Raw genomic sequence first — 16,317 nt, forward strand, 5'->3', positions numbered from 1 at the left:
CAAGATATTTGTCGGTTATACCAAGTCCACCTGCAAGAGAGTGGCCAGCTAGAAGAGGCATCCTTCCATGGCTGCCAGGGTGGCAGCTCTGTACACTTCCAAGCATGAGTCAAACTGCCCTTTGCCGGCATTGTGCCACCCTAAAAAGTCAATTTGGCGGATGTACCTGCTGGAACTATTTGCAATCACATGCCTGGCATATCAAAGTAGTTCGTGGGCTAGCTTCAAACTCTGGTGAAGGTGTTCTGCAGGCTTTGCAAATGGGTAGTGGTCCCTGAATGCCGTTGTTTATGTTGTGGCCCTCGGTAAATATTTGTGTTGACAACACAGATGATGTAGGTTTTCTTGGTGAACATACGCCCTGTGATGCAGGCATCCTGTGTTGGTTGGACTTGAAGTGGGATGCCGATGCAGTATGCACTACAATATATGAAGTGGGCGGCCACAGCAGACCTCCCCCCCCCCCCCCCCCCACCTCCCCACCTCTTCCAGGGCGAGTGGAAGGCTCATCTCGATGTCGGACCCCGGGTCCACCTGCGACAGGAGACTGGAGGTAGTCGTACGTGCAGGATCCACCTCCATGGGCATATGGACCTCTGCTGGAGGGTCCACCTGGGGTGTGACCAGTAGTGGTGGTGAAGATGGCAGTCAGGCAGGGAGAGGAGCACCATCATCCCCGAGGGCCAACAGCCATGGAGACAACAGAGGAGCCGGCTGCGGACCACATTGGGGCAAAGCTGGATGGCGTGCTTCTGGCACACCGTGCTCTCGTCAAGGGTTACTGCTGCCATAGCATGGCCGATGAGCAAAAAGACCCTAGTGGGGACCCACCGAGGATGATTCCAGGTGAACACCATCACCCAGACCAGATCCTGCAGAGAAAAATGGCGCCCTGCCAAATGCAGAAGAGCTGGGTGGGGAGGAGATGAAAACGGAGAGACAAGGGGGACTGATCAGGGTGGCCTTGAAGTTTTTCAGCTGGAGAAGGCCCATCCTAAACAGTGGACATAGTAGTAAAGAAAGAGGGTAAGGGTGCCGCCATCCAGGGAATGTTGGGGACACAATTTCGACATCTGGATTTTGAATGTACGGACAAACTGTTTGGCTAATCCGTTAGATGCAGGATGAAAGGGAGCAGTATGAATTAACTGGATGCCCAGGGTGGTGCAGAAAGAGGTTAATTAAGCAGATGTAAATTGAGGGCTGTTGTTGATCACCAACTTCTCCAGAAGGCCCTCAGTGACAAAGATACAGGAAAGAGCTTGGGTGATACGGGCGGGCGTCGTGGAGGACATTTGGGAGACATAAGGAAATCCACTGCCATCGTCCACAAGGATAAGCCAGGAGGAGCTGAGTGAATGGGCCAGGGATTTCCAAGAGCAAACTTCACGTGGACCAAGGAGAAGGAGCAGGAGGCCACAGGAACAGGCGTCGAGGGGGCACTGACTGGTGCCGTTGACAAGAGAGACATGAGACCACCATCTGGGTGATGGTGGCATCCATCCCCCTCCAGTAGACATGCTGGTGGGCAAGCTGTTTCGTCAGGACAATCCCCCAATGACAAATGTGAAGGAGCTCCAAGGCCCACTGGTGGAGGGAGGGCGGCAGCACAACCTACCAACGATCATTATCACCCAAGCTGAGGAGGACCCCATTTCTAACAGACAGGTCCTGGTGGCAGTCTCTGACAGACAGGTCCTGGCAGCAGTGCCATTAGTCCCAGACCTCTGACTGCGGCAGCTGACGACGGTCTGATGGCCACCCATGCTAAACGTGGTGCATCAGCACCTGGAGGGTCGAGTCATCAGCTATGCAACATGCGACTAGCTTGGCATCCAGCGGCAAATCAGCGACTGCCTCGGCAGTGGCGTCATCCAAGTGGAAACAGGCAGTTGGGTCAGCATTGAACCCAGGGTCAGCGCCCACCAGGAGAGAGGAGAGAAGATCTACATTGCCATGGAGAGCTGTGGCCCAAAAATGGATGTCCTCATTCCATGAGGAACAATGCCCAACACTGGAGGCGGCGAGCAGTCCTCATGGGGATGGTGGACAAAGCGCTGAACAATGAGACCAGAGGCTTGTGATCAGTGTATAAGGCAAAGCGATGGCCATAGATGAAATCGTGGAATTTCTTAAACCCAAAGATGATGGCCAAGGCCTCCTTCTCAATTTGGCTGTAGTTACGCTGAGCTGGGGATAGCATTTAGGAGATGAAGGCCACCGGGCACTCGACTCCGTCGATGATGTGAGACAAGACGGCCCCCTCACCGTAGTCTGATGCACCGGCAGCCAAGGTGAGAGGCTTGGTGGAATCATAAGGGACAAAGCAAACCGGCATCAGGAGAGGAGACTTCAGACAGTGGAATGCCCTGTCACAAGCCGACGACCAGTCCCAGGTAACATTTTTATGGAGGAGGCGGTGAAGGGGTTCTGCCAGAGCCGCGGCGTGTGGAATAAAATGGCAGTGGTAATTGAGTTTACCGAGGACTGGCTTGAGCTGGGAGATGCCCTTCAGGTGTGGCAGCTGCTGAATAGCCTCAACATATTGGAGCATCGGTCGAATGCCGTTGGCGCTCAAAACACGGCCGAGGTAGGTAATCCGAGGAACAAAAAAAGACATTTTTCCTTGTTACAAACATAAGCTGGCACCCTGAAGAACATGCAAGAGGTGCCGGAGGTTCTGGGTCAAGTCCGGGGCGACGAAGCTCCTGCCGTAGTTTGTCACAAAGGGCGAACGGTATCGAGTGAGCCTTGTGGAACTTCGGGACCACTGAGGGGAGGAGTTCGATATGGGCTGCAAACCTGGAGACCCCCAGAAGTGTGGCAGAAAACATGTCTGGGCAGTCATCCGGAAGCTGCTGCAAGTGATTGTCTGCCGACAATGACTGAACGGCCAGGCCCGAGACATGTATCTCCAGGCCCAGTAAGGGAAAATGATTCATTCCCAATGAGTTGGTGGCCTTGGGGGCAGCGAGGACCAAAACCCAGGCTGTGACACCGTGAGTGAGATACTGGACCCAAGCCAAGAACCATCCCTCTAGGCAGATGATATCATTGCTGTAGCTCTTCAGGGAAGTATGGAACAGATGAAGCAGCGGTGAACCCAACTGACAGTGGGAATCCACATTGATGACAGTGGTGGAACACCCTGTATCAACTTGAAAAGGGAGAGAAGTGCCGTCCTACTGCACAGTCAGAGTGATCACAGCCATCTTGTGCGGAAAAACTGACCCCATGAAGGAAATTTGGGGGCAGCGGGTCTGTCTCATCCATGACAGCATCGGAGGTGTCCAAAGTAGTGCGATACACGGCCATTAACTATGACACCCGAAAGACCTCGGCTTTGTGAGCCTGCTTCCCGCAGGCTGAATAGGTCACCCTCCAGAAGTGGCAATCTTGCCTCTGATGTGTGACAAAGCATTGGCGACAGGATGGCAACCATGTCGCTGCTGCTGCTGCTCCGCCGTTGGCGCAGGTGGGGACTGGCACCCTGGTCCTGGAGGGCGGGTGCGGCCTCAAGAGGGGGACCCTGGCGCTGCTGCGGCGGCTCTGGTGATGTGAACCGGCATCACGGGGGCAGGTGGCAAAGACCTGAGCCAGGGACTGCAGCATGGAAACAGAATGAAAGAACTGCTCATGAGTGTGGATAATGGATAAACAGGTGCCTAAAGAGGGACCTTTCACCTTCAGAAGATCAGTCTGTAAGGAACATGGACAAGAATCATATCAAAAATGAGTGCCAAACCATAAGACTGCTTGCGGTGGGGGTTGCCACAGAAAAACCGACAGTCATGGGAGAGACTTTGCAGCATAGCAATCCATTCTCTGTATGACTGCTTGGGAAGCTTCTGACAACAAAAATACTTGTGACATGTCGCCGCCACATGGACCTGAGAGTCAAAATAATCCAAGAGACTAGAAGTCTATGCCTCATAGGAGAGAGCATGAGGTTCTGCTTCGGGATGCAACTGTTGCAGAAGGTGATAAACTTCTGGGCCCATATAGGCGTGAAAAAATGTACAACACTGAACGTCACTAGTGACATCATGAGCCATAAAGTGTTGCTTCAGACAACCCACATAGTTGCCCCAAGGCTCAACGGATTTGTCGAACTTGGGGAACGCAGGGGGCGTGGCGTGGAACCCCAGAAGCTGGGAAACTGGGTGGGACCCCTACATAGGCACCCCAAAGGGGGAGGGGGTGGATATCACCTGTAAATGCTGAATAGTGAGCTCGTTCGTTTGTTGCACACTTTTCAATAGCATTATGACTCACACTGAGGGTTCATCAATACCTGAAATAACATCTGCCATAGCAGACAACAACCGACCAAATGTGGGAAACTCTTAAACCACCTCATCACCGCTGAAGTATCTGCACTAGGAGAGTAGAAATGCAGAAAAGACAATTCCGAAAACAATTTATTGAACTCACCAAAACGAAACAATAATACAATCACCAAAAGAACAACAGACTTGATCCCAACTGCAGACCATTACAAATATAGAATAATAACAATAGAAAAGAAGCAACTCTTCATGGGGAGAGATCACAATAAAACAATTCTACAATGTCAAGATGTTCGTCGACTATACCGAGTCCATCTGCAAGAGATCGGCCAGATAGAAGAGATGTCTGGCCATGGCTGCTGGGATGGCAGCTCTGTATACTTCCAAGCATTGCATCGAATTGCCATTTTCTGGCAGTGTGCTGCCCTGTAAAGCACATTTGGTGGATGTCTCTGCTGGAACTATTTGCGATAACATGCCTGGATTATCAAAGTAGTTCCTGGGATAGCTGCGACCTCTGGTGAAGCTGTTCTGCAGGCTCAGCGAATCGGTAATGTTCCCTGGCAGCCATTGGTGGAGACATGGTGTTGTGTTTATGTTGTGGCCGCCATTAAATATTTGTGTTGACTGCACAAACGATGTAGGTTTTCCTGGTGATTGTACACCCTGTGATGCAGGCATTCCGTGTTGGTTGGACGTGAAGTGGGATGCCAATGCAGTAGGCTCTACGATGTAGGAAGTGGGTGGCCAAAGCAGTGTGATGGGATCCTTGCTGTTCATTTTGTATATTAATGGCCTTGCAGGCAATATTAATAGAAATCTCAGACTGTTTTGCAGATGATGCAGTTATCTATGATGAAGTACTGACTGAAAGAAGCTGCCTAAATATTCAGTCAGTTCTTGATAAGATTTCAAAGTGGTGCAAAGATTGGCAACATGCTTTAAATGTTCATAAATGAAAAATTATTCACTTCACAGAACAAAAGAATATAGTATCCTATGACTATAATATCAATGAGTCAGTATTGGAATTGGACAACTCATACAAATACCTGGGTGTAACACTTTGAAGGGGTATGAAATGGAATGATCACATAGGCCCAGTCTTGGGTAAAGCAGGTGGTAGATCTTGGTTTATTGGTAAAATACTGGGGAAGTGCAATCAGTCTACAAATGAGATTGCTTACTGATTACCTGTGCGACCTGTTCTAGAATATTACTCAAATGTGTGGAACCCATTCCAAACAGAACGACAGCAGATATTGGATGTATACAGAGAAGGGCAGCATGAATAGTCATAGGTTTGTTTGATCCATGGGAGAGCGTCACAGAGATACTGAAGGAATTGAACTGGAAGACTCTTGAAGATAGACATAAACTATCCCAAGAAAATCTAGTAACTAAGTTTCAAGAACCAGTTTTAAATGACTGCTCTAGGCATGTACTACAATCCTCTACATATTGCTCACACAGGGATCTTAAGGATAAGATCAGAATAATTACTGCATGCACATAGGTGTTCAAAAAGTCATTCTTCCTGTGTTCCATACGAGAATGTAAGAGGAAGAAAGCCTAATAATTCATACAGTGGGACGTACCCTCCGCCATACATCTCACAGTGATTTTTACAGAGTGTACATGTAGACGTAGATGTAGTTTCTACCCTTTATAGCTCCCTCTGGTACCATAGAAGTTATTCCCTGATGTCTTAACAGATGTCCTGTAATCCTGTCCCTTCTTCTTGTCATTGTTTTCCGTATATTCCTTCTTCACTGATTCTACGGAGAACCTCCTTGTTCCGTACCTTATCAGTCTACTTAATTTTCAACATTCTTTTGCAGCGTCACATCTCAAAAGCTTTGATCCTCTTGTGTATCAGTTTTTCCACAGTCCATGCTTCACTACCATACAATGCTGTGCTCCAAACATACATTCTCTGAAATTTCTTCCTCAAATTAAGGCCTGTGTTTGATACTAGTTGACTTCTCTTGGCTGAAATGCCCTTTTTGCCAGTGCCCGTCTACTTTTTATGTCCTCCTTGCTCCATCCATCATGGGTTATTTTGTAGTCTAGCTAGCAGAATTCCTTAACTTCATCTACATTGTCGTTCCCAATTCTGATGTTCAGTTTCTCTGTTCTCATTTCTGCTACGCTTCTTGACTTCCACCTTTTTTTGAACTACTCTCAGTCCATATTCTGTACTCATTGTACTGTTCATTCCATTCAACAGATCCTGTAATTTTTCCACATGTTCACTGAGGATAGCAATGGCATCAGTGGTGAATTTTAATCCCACTCCTTAACCTTTCTTTTATTTCTGTCATTGCTTCTTCAATATATAGATTGAATGGAAGGGGTGAAAGACTGTACCCCTGTCTCACACACTTGTTAATCTGAGCACTTTATTTTTGGTTTTCCACTCTTACTCTTCTCATTTGATTCTTGTGCATGTTGCATATCCATCTTTCCCTGTAGCTTACCTGTATTTTTCTCAGAATTTCAAACATTTGCGACATTTTACATTGTTGAATACTTTTTCTGTTCGACAAATCCTATGAAGGTGTCTTGATTTTTCTTCAGTCTTGCTTCCATTGTTACCCACAAGATCAGAACTGCCTCTCTGGTGTCTTTACCTTTCCTAGTGCCAAACTGCTTGTCATCTAACATATCCTCAGTTTTCTTTTCCATTCTTCTGCATATTATTCTTGGATGCAAGAGTTGTTGAGCTGATTGTGTGATAAGTTTCACAGTTATCAGATCTTGCTGTCTTTGAAGCTGTATGGATAATGTTTTTCCGGAAGTCTATTGGTATTTCGTCAGTCTCATACACTTTAACACAAACAGGGATAGTCTTTTGTTGCCACTTCCCCCCATGATTTTAGAAATTCTGATGGAATGTTATCTATCCCTTCTGCCTTATTTGATCTTAAGTCATCCAAAGATCTTTTAAATTCTGATTCTGATACGGGATCCCTTGTCTCTTCCCTATTGACTCCTGTTTCATCTTCTATCATGTTATCAGTCAATATACTCTTTCCCTTTATCTGCTCCCTCCTCTACATTTAACAGTGGAATTCCCAAAGCACTTTTAGTTTTACTGTCTTTGCCATTAATTTCACAGAAGATTGTTTTGACTTTCCTGTACGCTGAATCAGATGATTTGACAACCATTTGTTTTTAGATTTCTTAACTTTTTTGTGTAATCATTTCGTCTTTGTTTCCCTGCACTTCCTATTTATTTTGTTCCTAAGTGACATATTTCTGAATTTCCCTGCATATTTTTGTACTTTTTTTTGTCATTGATCAACTGAAGTATTTCTTCTGTTATCCAAAGCTTCTTTGCAGTTATTACCTTCCTTGTATCTACATTTTTCATCCCAGCTTCCATGATTTCCCTATTTAGAGATGTCCAACCTCTTCAACTGAACTGCCTACTGAACTATTCATTATCCCAGCATCTACAGCCTCAGAGAACTTCAAGCATATCTCTTCATTCCTTTGTACTTTTGTATCTGAGTTCTTTGTGCATTGATTCTTCCTGACTAGTCTGTTAAACTTCAACCTACTCTTCATCATTACTAACTTTTGAGTAGAGTATACAAATGTTCCTTGGTATGCCTTACAATCCAATATCTGATTTTGGAATCTCTGCCTGACCATAATGTAATATAACTGGAATCTTCCCGTATCTCCCAGTCTTTCCAGGTATACCTCCTCCTCTTGTGATTCTTGGAAAGAGTATTCACTATTACTAACTGATATTTGTTGCAGAACTTAATTAGTTTTACTCTTCTCTCATTCCTACTACCAAGCCTGTATTCTCCTGTAACCCTTTCCTCTTCTGCTCCCTCCCCTACAACTGCATTCCAGTCCTCCACAACTATTAGATTTTCATCTCCCTTTACCTACTGAATTACCCATTCAGCATCCTCATATACTTTCAGTATCTCTTCATCTTCTGCTTGCAACATTGGCATGTATAATGAACTACTGTCGTTGGTGTAGGTTTGCTGTTGATTCTGATGAGAACAACCCTGTCACTGAACCGTTCACAGTAACTCACTCTCTGCCTACCTTACTATTCATAACAAATCCTACTCCCATTATACCATTTTCTGCTGCTGTGGGTATTACTCTATACTTGTTTGACCAGAAGTCATTGTCTTCCTTCCATTTCACTTCTCTGATCCCCACTATGTCTAGATTGAGCCTCTGAATTTCCCTTTTCACATTTTCTAGCTTTCCTACCACATTCAAACTTCTGACATTCTATGCCCCAACTCATATAATATTACCCTTTCATTGGTTAGTCAGTTGATTTTTCTTGGGCACCTTCCCCTTGGCAGTCCCCTCCTGGAGATCCAAATGGGGGACTAATCTGGAATCTTTCGCCAGTGGCGAGATCATCTGACACTTTTTCGTTTGATTAGAGGCCACATGACCCATGGATACACAGTATGTGTCTTTAATTCAGTGGCTTCCATTGCCTCCTGCATTCTCGTGCCATTGATCATTGCTGATTCTTCCGCTTTTTAGGGGCAGTTTTCATCCCAAGGAAAAGAGAGTGCCATTAACCTCTGTTCATTCCTCCAACCTCTTTTGACAAGGCCTGTGGCAGAATGATGGCGACATCTTATGTCTTCAGCCACCATTGCTGATGATTTTTATTTAAAATTAAAGCAGTGGGAAGGCTTGAACCCAGGACTAAGGACGTTTCCATTACCAGTCAGAGACGCTACCCCTAGACCATGGGTATACCACATTTGATAGTTAAAAAACATATTTCTAGCAGTAAGATGGTATAACTTGATATGCAAGATTGTCTGTTTCAGAATTTGTTGGTTAATGATAATAAATAAAAATAAATAAGTAACAGAAGGACATAGCTCAGCAGTAATTTATAATTCATTTCCATACCCATTGTCTTTCATGAAACACAGGTTAGCCCTATATATAACCATGATGGTTAAATGGTGGCAACTGGGAATTCCCATCAATAAGATGAGAAAAGTGCAATTTCGCAGTATCATAGATGGTGATTCTGTCATATTCTTCAGAGAGAATTTATTGGATGCACAATGGGAAGAAATTTACCAAGGACATATAGTAGATGAGAAATTAAATTATTTCCATAAATATTCTTGCAACACTGTGAATAAACTCTTATTGGAAGTCAAAAATGAATATTTTTCAAAGAAACTAAAAACAAAATTAAAGATAGCATGAAACATACATCCGGCATGGGGATTAAGTAATATATGATGCACTCCAGCTAGCAAACTTCGTGAATGAATGTTCTTCAGCTATTGCAGAGAAATTTTGATTTAATTTGTCGTGGTTTCCATAAGTTACTTCATGTAAGTGCTGGGATGGTTCCTACAATAAGGCTGTAGCCAACTAACTGCCACATCCTTGCCAGACTCAGCCTGTATATAAATACCAATATATGAAATGTACAATGCCAAACAAAATAAGTGAAGCACCCAGAAGGGGAAGGGAAAACTACATGGGTTGAGAGGGCGTACAATGTTGTTTCAGTGATTACAAAATCGAGTCAAATTTACAAAGAATTTGGCAGCATGATGCCACTTACCAGTATGATGTTGCCCCCACCCCAACCCCTCTGGCTATGATGCATGCACTGATTTAATTGGGAAGTCTGTCATAAAGCTGTTGTGGCCTCACCTGAGACAAGCTGACGCATGTCTGTTGTAGCTGGTCCTTGATATCCTATATACTGGCAGGGCGACAAAGTTGACGTCTGGGCTGATCCTACACGCATTCTATTAGGGACAGATCTGGGGATTTTGCTAGCCGCAGGAGTAACCCAGCATCACACACGCTGTGTATGAACAAGCATTGTACTGTTGAATAATGGCACCATGATACTGTTGCATGAGAGGTAAACACATGGGGACATAGGATGTCCATGACATACTGTTGTGTTATCAGAGTTCCCTCAGTAACTACCAGCCGTGTCCGAAATCATACCTGAAGGCTTCTCACACCATGACACCAGGAGTAACACCACTGTGTCTCTCCAAAACATTGGAAGGATGGGACCTGTCTCCACATATTCGTTGATGGTGGTCATCTGAGGAAGTGCAGTATCACGATTCGTTGTTGAACACTATGTGGTGCAAGTCGTCAGCAGTCGTGCGTCCTCAGCACAGCAGAATTCCAAACACATCCTCATTTGTTGAGATGTCAATGGATGAAATGGTAATTCCCTAGTCCGGCTGCTGCTAGTCTCTGACCAGTGGTGCACGATGACACAAAATGTTTGCAGGGACTTCATTACTTGTTCTTGGGTGGCAGGTGTGGATGTGAAGGGGTTACAGTGTGCTTGGTGCACAATGTGGTGATCTTCTCCTGTGGTGCTCAGATGTGTTCAAGCAGAATTTTGATGACAAGTATGTCTACCCCCACATTCCCACAACCCAAACAACATTAAAACACCGGAAGCTGTTCTGCTTGTCACATGGAATTGTAACTCTTATTATTTATGTATCTGCTAATGGTGTTTACATCTAAGAAGGTATATTGACATCTTATCATCTTCTGGGTGCTTAACTTTTCTTGTCAGGCAGTGAATGTTTTGTTCTTAAACTGTAATATTATGACATGTGCAATATCACTGTAAGAATTATCCACAAATTAATAAGACTACTACTACTGTCAACAACACCACTACTATATGTTATAAATTAATGATCTGGAAGATAATATTAATGCTAATCTCAGACTTTTTGCAGATGATGCAGTTATCTGTAATGAAATACTGTCTGAAGAAATCTGCACAAATATCCAGTGAAATATGGTTAAAATTTTAAATTGGTGCAAAGATTGGGAATTGGCATTAAGTGATCAGAAATTTAAACTTGTACATCTTAAAAAATGCATCTTTCTTTGACTACAGTTTCAGAGAATGACAATTGGAATCAATCTAATCATACAAATACCAGGGTGAAACAGTATACAGGGATGTTGTTGTGGTCTTCAGTCCTGCTCTCCCTCTACAGTCCCCCCCCCCCCCCCCCCCCCCCCCCCGCCCCAATCCCCTACCATCACAACCACAAACACACACACACACACCTCCCTCCAATACAAAGTTGACATTTCGTTAATATCTCAGATTGTGTCCTATCAAACAATCCCTTCTTTAAGTCAGTTTGTACCATAAATTTCTTTTCTCCACAAATATGTTCAGTACCTTCTCATTAGTTAAAACACTATCTTCCCAACTAATCTTCAGCATTCTTCAATAGCACCACAATTTGAAAGGTCCTATTCTTTTCTTATCTGAACTGGTTACCATACATGTTTCACATCAACACAAGTCTACACTCCAAACAAATATCTTCAAAAAGGCTTTGTGGCACTTAAGTTTATATTTGACATTAACGAATATTTCTTCTTCAGAAATGCTTTTCTTGTCATTGCCACTCTACATTTTATATCAGGCATGGTCCAACCTTTGGTGACTTGTGGGCCTGATTGACCTTTGGTGACTTGTGGGCCTGATTGACATAGTTAATTAAGCTTGCAGGGTGCTGATTATGTGACGCAGCAGCATTCCTAGCACCTAAAGTCAAAAGTATAGCATAATTGACATTAATGTTTACAGGGTAACATGCCAATGTCAATGGCACCACTAACTCGAAACACCATGCCAACATATTATGCATCAAAGCTCACATTTTTTAGCATTTATTTATTTTATGTTAGCCTGAAATTCTTCTGCAGGCCACATTGAAATCAATCACAGGCTGGATGCAGCCCACCTGTGTTTTATATCGTCTCTACTGTGGCCGTTGTCAGTTACTTTACTGCCCAAATAGAAAAACTGATCTACTGCTTTTAAGGTCTCATGTCCTAATCTAATTCCTTCATCATCATGTGATTTAATTTTGCTTTTGTTGTTGTTTATCTTATATCCTCCTCTCAAGAAACAGTTAATTTTTCCTTTACTTGTTGCTTACTGTACAGATTGAATAACATAGCGATAGATTACAACCCTACCACATTCTCTTCTCAACGATAGCTTTCCTCTCATACCCTTATACTCTTACAACTGCTGTCTGATTTCCATACAAGGTGTAAATAACCTTTTGCTCTCAGTATTTTACCTCTGCTATCTTCAGAATTTCAAACATTGTTAATAGCATACTCTAACTTTACAAATGCTGAACATAAGTTTACCTTTATTCAACCTATCTTCTAAGCTAAATTTAGTGTCAGTACTGCCTCATGTGTTCCTAAATTTCTGCAGGCCCCAAATTGATCTTACACAAGGTCAGCTTCTACAGTGTTTCCAGTCTTCTTTTATTAATTTGTGCCGGTGTTTTGTAGCCATGATCTTTTAAACTGATAACTTGGTAATATTTCCTTCTGTCAGCACATGGTTTCATTGGAATTATAATTATTACATTCTTCTTGAAGTCTGAGGGTATTTTGCTTGTCTGGTGCATCTTGTACACCAGATGGAATAGTTCTATCACGGCTGGTTCTGCCAAGGATATCCGTTGCTCTGAGGGAATGACGTCTACTCCAGGGCCTTATTTTTTGGCTTAGGTCTTTCAATGTTCTGCCAAATTCTCCTCGCAGGCATCACGTCTCCCATCTCACCTTCATCTACTTCCTCTTTCAGTAATGTTGCATTCAAGCTCATTTTCCTTGTGCAGCCCTTCTTTTCATTCCTTCCATCTTCTATTTTTCAGCTTTCCCTTTTTTGCTTCATACTGGTTTGCCACCTGAGCTCTTGATATTCAAACAGCTGCTTCTCATTCCTCCAAAAGCTACTTTTATTTGGTTGTAGGCAGTACCTATTCTTCCCCTTTTTGTATAAGCTTCTATAGCCTCACTTAGTCCTCTAGCCGTTTCTGCTTAACCTCGTTGCACTTGCTGTCAACATAATTTCTTAAACAATTGTATTCCCTTTTACCACCTTTGTTTGCTTCATTTTTGTATTTTTTTCCCTGTCATCAATTAAATCGGAAATCTCCTGCGGTATCCAAGGATTTCTACTAGGCCTTTTCTTTTTACCTATTTGATCCTATGCTGCTGTTACTACTTCATCTCTCAGAGCTAACCATTTGTCTTCTACTTATTTCCCACAACACATAATAAATGATGTGTAATTATCCATTTAACCAAAGAGTAACACTTCATCCTTTATTCTCAGAAGGGTATGTATTCCCTTTTACCACCTTTGTTTGCTTCATTTTTGTATTTTTTTCCCTGTCATCAATTAAATCGGAAATCTCCTGCGGTATCCAAGGATTTCTACTAGGCCTTTTCTTTCCCCCACTCCATATTCTCCTACTGGTTTTCCTTCTCTTCCTTTCCCTACTATCAGATTCCAGTACCCCATCATAATTAAATTTTCCTCTCCCTTAACTACCTGAATAATTTCTTTTATCTCATCATACATTCTTTCAATCTCTACATAATCTGCAGAGATAGTTGCTACATAAACTTGTACTAATGTGGGAATGTTGGCTTTGTGTCTGTCTTGGCTGTGGCTCCCATAACTACCTGAATAATTTCTTTTATCTCATCATACATTCTTTAAATCTCTGTGTCACCTGCCAAGATAGTTGCCATATAAACTTGTACTACTCTGGAGAATATTGGCTTTGTGTCTGTCTTGGCTGTGGTAATGCATTCATGTGCTGTTTGTAGTAGCTTAACCCACATTAGTATTTCCTTATTCATTATTAGACCTACTCCTGCATTACCCACAATTGATTTTGTATTTGTAACCCTTTATGCACCTGATCAGTAGTTCTGTTCATCCTGCCACCAAGCTTCACTAGTTCTCACTATATCTGACTCCAGCCTATCCATCTCTCTTAAATTCTCTAGATTACCTAGCCAATTAAAGGGTTTAACATTCACCACTTTGACCTGTAGCATCCAGTTTTGTTCTTTCTGATTATGACATCCTTCTGAGGAGTCTCAGACCAAAGTTACCAATGGTGGACTATTTTACTTTCAGGATATTTATTGTCATTTAACTGGGCAATAGTGCTGCATGCCCTCAGAAAAAAGGGCTGTAGTTTCCTTTTGCATACAGCCATTCACAGTACCAGCACAGTAAGGCTTCTGCTTCTCTTTGGGAACCACGTTTTCTGGCCTCCTCACAGGTACCCGTCCATTGTGGTTGCACATACGGTACAACCATCTTTATCATTTAGGCTTGTGTAATGGAATTATCACATAAGCTCCATCATAAGCACTGTGAGAAGGGTCCAAAAGCAGGCACTTACCTCCCTGATTGCCCCTTTCCCTCCTCTGCCTTCCCACTTCCCCCCCACCAGCCTTGCTGTCAAGGATTCTGCAGTACACATAATATCACATATCCTCTCAACATGTGAAGTTTCATTGTGTTTCTTTCTCTCCTTTTGAGTCTTTCACTTTTTCTATCAGGCAGTGTATTTGTTTGGTTGGCAAATCATTCAGTGGAAATCTCACCATTTCCTTTATTGCAGTTGCATTTAAGTACTGACCTTTGCAGAAGAATGCTGTAAAAGAGACCCCAATCTTTCTTTTTCCCTTTTCCCATACCCACTGCTGTTGGGTACAGAGCTGATGCATGTAAACTACTCTGTTCACATGAAAGATCATTGGACTGACCCCTAAAGAATGCCATTAGGTTATACTGTAAGATTCCTTGTTTCTGTCATAACAAGACCTTTTTGCAAAATTTTCAGTTGTCAGATAGGTAAGACTTGATGTCTGCAACATTAATGCAGATATTTTTACCTAGCCCATAACTGATAGCTTGTATGACATTACTGCTGTGGATGTCACTTATCATTGATTTAAGAAAGATAGAGAACTACAGCACAATTGGGTATGAGACTGTAAAAGAGCTGATCCTGTTAATGTGAATAATGAAGTATTTGTTCAAATCATTAGCTCCCCAAGGATTATGAATGAGACTTAAAAAATGAGCTTCTGGGGTTGCCTCTGAGAAGAAAATTAAATTGTTATGTTGTGCCATCACAAAAAATTCCACACTGGCATTGAGATACATTCAAGGTTGTCACAAGCACCAGCAAGAACAATGCACACGTGACTAACAGATATTCATTCCCTTCAGAAACATGTCTGTGTATTATCGGATTTGGAATAATTCACACATTAATTTGTTATATAATTCTATTTTAAAATAGATTTATTTTATTGATAGGTAACATCATGAAGAGATTGCCAATGTGAAAAGAGAAGAGTACAAAAGTGAGTGCTGTCTAGTTTATAAAATTAAATTTTATCACTTGATAAGCACAGAGATAGTTCTTGAACTAGATATCGCTGCTAGCACAGAGATAGTTCTTGAACTATCTTGAGAAAACAGACAGATTATAAAACTGATATACAACTGATAAGGAAAGAAAACTACGCTTTAAAAAGAAGTAATGAGGTCCTGAAAGCCAAGTGTTTGAAATATGCTGTGGAAGTAAATAGATGTGATTCTTCTACAATAGAACAACAAATTAGAGATAAGGTAAATAGCTTTTAATCTCAGTGTTTCACATCAGGCCAGATTCAGTCTTTACTTAGTAATAGTAAGAGTGTGAAGTGTGGTCCAAAAGATATTGCTAATGTTCTCATCTTAAGAGCTTTCTCACCCAAAGCTTACACTTCTTGTGAAAAAAGAACTGCCATTTTCCTTGAGGTCAACACTTCAGAAATGGGCCAAACAATTCAAGTGCAGACCTGGAATTCTGAAAGAAGTTCTGGATGTTATGAAAGCTAAGACAGAAACATTAGGAACATTCAAACCACTAGAGAAAATAGGAGTCTTATGTTTTAATAAGATGAATATATATGGTCACTTGTGCTGTGATTCTTCAGATAATGTTATTTTAGGAACAAACCAAAATGTTATGGTGGTCATGGTTTGTGATTTGTTGCCATCATGGAAACAGCCTGTATGTTTTGAATTTGATATTTCCATGGCAAGTGAGTTGCCACCAAACATTGTCAAGCAGTCAGAAGCAGCTGGAATCCAAATTGCAGC

The 16,317-nt window shown here is 42.6% G+C and overlaps 1 protein-coding gene across 2 annotated transcripts in view; it reads left to right on the plus strand.

Annotated features, from left to right (window-relative positions):
- Positions 1–16,317, plus strand: part of LOC124607308 (dynein axonemal assembly factor 11) — a 206,582-nt gene that overhangs the window by 35,284 nt on the left and 154,981 nt on the right. The gene's annotated exons all lie outside the window — the stretch shown is intronic.

The sequence above is a fragment of the Schistocerca americana genome, chromosome 3 (genome assembly GCF_021461395.2).
Source record: "Schistocerca americana isolate TAMUIC-IGC-003095 chromosome 3, iqSchAmer2.1, whole genome shotgun sequence".
In the NCBI taxonomy this organism is placed as follows: domain Eukaryota; kingdom Metazoa; phylum Arthropoda; class Insecta; order Orthoptera; family Acrididae; genus Schistocerca; species Schistocerca americana.